Below are 5,000 nucleotides of genomic sequence, written 5' to 3' on the forward strand. Positions count from 1 at the left end.
TATTAATTTCAAAGAAGTATCATACAAAACTCTAATCTCCTTCAAAAAAAGAGCTCTCTGATTTAATGAGCTTGTTGTAGGACTCCATCCACTTTGTGAAGACCCCCATGGAAGTCCTCCAAAGTGAAGGTACCCAGGACCCTCGTAACTGTCTCATTCATTTTCTCAATGTCTCCAAAACGACTTCCCCTGAGTTCTTCAGCTTGGGGATAAATTGAAGCCATAGGAAACAGGGTCTGGACTGTAGAGAGGGTGAGGGACAGCTTTGATGCCCATTTCTCTCAAGTAGTTGATTGCCATGATGGAATTGTGGACTGGTGCAGTGGCCACCTACTCGAGAGGAAGAGCTCTCGCCTTTTGTGACGAAATCTCTTCCTGAATTATCTCGAAACCTTCACAAAGTATTCTGTTGATCGTCTGGCCAGAGGGAACCTAATGGGTGTAGATGACGTCCTTACTATCGGAAAAGGAGATCATGATGAACTTCCCGGTAGTCTTGCTTTATCTGACCTTCTTGCACCTGGGGGAGACAGGTTGTTCCATTAGTTGCTCTATCTCTTGGACTCCGGATCATAACAGTAGATCCAGCTTTCGTCACAAATCACCAGACACTGCGAGTTCTCTAGTCGTGATATTTGAGTTTTCTTCGATTTTTGCCTTCAAAACATCCTCATCTAACTTTGAAGGTCTTCCACTGCGACTCTCATCTTCCAAGCTAAACTCTCCAGCTTTAAATTTTGAAAACCACCTCCGAACAGTTGATTCACCTGCAGCATCATCAGTTACTTTCTACTTATTTTGTTTCATTTTATTTTATTTCATGCAGTTTATCTTTATAGTTTGTTTTTGCCATCATAGGTAAAACCTTGCTGGAACAGTCTTTGCTATTTCATCTCATTTCGTTTATTTATAATGTTTTTGATTTATGAACGATTATATTAATATAATCGTTCATGCTATATTTTTTGTTTTGTTCTATTTTATTTTATTTTATTTATATCATTTTATGTAATCGTTCATTTAAACTTTTTTGTTTTGTTCTAATTAATATTATATTATACAGTCGTTTATATTTTGTTCTATTTAATTTAATTTCATACAGCATGTTCCTATATTTACCTCCTTTCTTTGTCCATATTTATTTTCTATTTCCTACCATATCATACATTATATAAATACGCACACACACATTTAATACTAAACATAACAATCTCAACAAGCTCATCTAGTGACCAGCTGTTCTTTGGTGTATTTTTAAACGAAATATTCATCGAAACACCGAATCAAATCAAGCAGTACTTATTATCTAATTTGGATATATTTAGTACTTTCATATAAACTGTTATAACTTACGTTACTTCGAATACAAGCCGTTGATACATGAACGCAAAATGCTTACTGTTAAACGAAATGTTTTGATATTTGCGATCAGAGTTCAAATTCTGCCGTAATCAACTTCGTCTCCGAGGAAATTCGTAGAAGTAAATTACTTCAGCTGAATCAAATCACTTGATTAGAAGAAAATGTCAAATCTTAAGATGATTACTTAATATGTCCCATCTGCAAATTAGTGTTAGTGACCGTTCAAGGTGAAAGACGGTCTGAAAGCCTAACATCTTGACCCGATATTCATCTGGCTCTGAAACGTGCTTGATACTAAAAAAAAAACTGTGCTCGACCTAAAAACTGTTCGCCAAAATCCTACCGATGTATGTCGAAGGTTTTAGTAGCAGATTTATCGGCTGAGTTTCATGCAGAATTTGGCGCATAACTTTAATTTGTCAACTGTCGTAAAAATCACAAAATCGCTTTAACACATCATTTTCTAAAATCTAGTTTAAAAATCGAATACGAATAGCAAGTATAAAACTGATTTTGTAGGCAGTTACTAGCGATCGTCATTCCCTTTTGTAGCATCCATGGCACATATAGGCAGGAAACTTTTGGTAGCAGCCTCGTTTGTGTGGTTTGGGTGTGTAGAAAAGTTATATATTGTGTGTATGTAAGACATTGTGTGATATATGTTTAAACATTTGATATATGTATTATATTTCTGTAAAACATTTCATGTGTGTGTGTGTGTGCGTGTGTGTGCAGTATGTGTAGAACATTTAATATGTATAGTGTATATATATGCAAGATGTATATTATATTTTCGATGGATTTGTAAACAATATATATCTAAAGATTTCTATATTAGATTATAAATAGATCTATTTCATGTAAACGACAATTATTTTTGAGGTTATGCTCACTTTGTTGTCTGGTTTTAAATATAATTACCACACTTATTTTGTTTCCCAAATTTTCCCTATTGGCGTTTACTTTTTGGGGTGTTCACTATATCTGTTTAACTCAACAAACGTTTACTATTCGTATTCAGTTTCAAAGATGCTCACTATTCGGTTGTACATATTCGGTTTCACATGCTTTTGATGTTTAGTTTTTTTACACGTTCACTATTGATGTTTAGTGTTTAACATGTTCATTGTTTATGTTTAGTATACATTCACCATTGATGTTCAGTTCCATCTATGTTTACGTATGTTTATTTTCGCACACGTTCACCATTGTTGTTTAGTGTTGCACATGTTCACCATTGATGTTTAGTGTTGCACACGTTCACCATTGATGTTTAGTTCCGTACTCGTTCATTATTAATATTTGTTCATTATTGATACAGATATTTAGTTTCGTACACGTTCACTGTTGTTGTTTAGCTTCTACAGTGTTCACTGTTTATGTTCTGTTGCACCCACGTTCACTATTGATGTACGCACATGTTCGCCTTGTTTGTTTACTTCTTCACATGTTCACTATTCCTCTTCAGTTTCAATATATTTATTGTTGATGCTCAGTTTCTCACACGACCATTACTGATGTTTAGCTTTTGCACACGTTCAGTATTCATATTCAGTTTTGCACATGTTGTCTATTCATGTTCAGTTTTGCACACGTTCACTGTTGATGTTCACTTTTGCACACGTTCACTGATGATGTTCACTTTTACACACGTTCACTGTTGATGTTCACTTTTGCACACATTCACTGATGATGTTCACTTTTACACACGTTCACTGTTGATGTTCACTTTTGCACACATTCTATTGATGTTCACTTTTGCACAAGTTCACTACAATTTTTTGTTTCGATCATGTTCACTACTAATGTTTACTTTCGCACACGTTCACTATTGTTATTTGGTTTCAACAACGTTCACTGCTGGCGTTCTGTTGCGTACGCATTCACCACTAACGTTTAGTTTTGCACACATTCACTATTAATGTTTAGTTTTGCACGCGTTCAGTATTTATGTTCAGTTTTGCTCACTTTATGTTGATGTTCACTTTTTCACACGTTCACTATAGAACGTGTTCACTTTTGCACACAATCTATTGATGTTCACTTTTTGCACACATAATATTGATGTTTACTTTTGCACACGTTCACTACAATTTTTTATTTCGATCATGTTCACTACTAATGTTTACTTTCGCACACGTGCACTATTGTTATTTGGCTTCAACGATGTGCACTGCTGGCGTTCTGTTGCACACGCATTCACCACTGACGTTTAGTTTTGCACACATTCACTATTGATGTTTAGTTTTGCACGCGTTCAGTATTTATGTTCACTTTTGCACACATTCTATTGTTGTTTACTTTTGCACACGTTCACTACAGACATTTAGTTACGCCCATATTCACTCTCAATGTTTACTTTCACACACGTTCACTATTGTTATTTACTTTCGACAACGTTCACTGCTGGCGTTCCGTTGGGCACACGTTCACCATTGATGTTTAATTTTGTACACATCCACTATTAATGTTTAGTTTTGCACACGTTCAATATTCATGTTCTGTTTTTCACACTTTCTATTGATGTTCACTTCTGCACACGTTCACTATAGATAATTAGTTTTGCACATGCTGACTATTAATGGTTACTTTTGCTCCTGTTTAGTTTCGACAACGTGCACTGTTGACGTCCCCTTGCGTACACGTTCACTATTGTTGTCTACTTCCGTATAGGTTCACTATTGCTGTTTAGTTCCAAATACGTTAACTAAAGATGTTTATTTTTGCACACATCTACTATTTATGGCTTTTTTTTGCACAATTTGAATTTTAGTTTTGCACAATTCACTACTGGTTTTTAGTTTTGAGCACGTTCACTATTCCTGTTTACTTTCTCACACTTTTACTATTAGTATTTAGTTCCATAAACGTTCATTATTGATGTTTAATTTTGCACACGTTCAGTATTCATGTTCAATTTTGCACACATTGTATTTTGATGTTCAGTTTTGCACACATTGACTCTTTGCACACTTTCACTATAGATATTTATTTTCGCACATGTCCACGTTTGATATTCACTTCTACACGCGTTCACTACTGAAGTTTACTTCCGCACACGTTTACTATCGATGTTAAGTTTCGTTCACGTTCACTGTTGACGTTCTGTTTCTCACGTTCACTATTGATGTTTACTTCCGTAGATGCACTACTATTTTTTTAGTTTCAGATACGTTAACTATTGATGTTTAATTCTGCATACGTTCACCGCTGATGTTCAGTTTTGTACACATTTACTGTTAATGTTTTGTCTCGCACTCGTTCACTGTTGATTTCTAGTTTTGAACACGTTCACTACAGATTTTTAGTTTCCACACATTCACTATTTACTCTCGCACACTGATATTTAGTTTTGCACACGTTCACTGTTGAAGTTTCACTTTCTCAGACGTTCACTATTGATGTTTACATAAGTTCATGTTTTGTGTTCAATTTCACATAAATTCATTCTCTTGCGTTTAGTTTTACATGCTCGGTGTCTGACACGTTTTGATTTTTCGCACTTCACTTTTGATCTTTTGTTGCATAAACATTTAAAGAATTTTCTTCATTTTTACACACATTCACTTTTGATATTTATTTTCACAAATGTTCACTACTAATGCTTACTTTTCATGTGTAATTTCTTTCTCTGAGAT

At 34.8% G+C, this 5,000-nt stretch overlaps 1 long non-coding RNA gene across 1 annotated transcript in view; it reads left to right on the top strand.

The window, feature by feature from the left end:
* Window positions 1-5,000, top strand: part of LOC118766216 — a 14,510-nt gene that overhangs the window by 197 nt on the left and 9,313 nt on the right. The window contains exon 1 of the long non-coding RNA XR_005002121.1: window positions 1-5,000. This exon is cut by the window's left edge and continues 197 nt beyond it; it is cut by the window's right edge and continues 867 nt beyond it. This is a non-coding gene — a long non-coding RNA (uncharacterized LOC118766216).

Source organism: Octopus sinensis, linkage group LG15, assembly GCF_006345805.1.
Source record: "Octopus sinensis linkage group LG15, ASM634580v1, whole genome shotgun sequence".
NCBI classification, from domain to species: domain Eukaryota; kingdom Metazoa; phylum Mollusca; class Cephalopoda; order Octopoda; family Octopodidae; genus Octopus; species Octopus sinensis.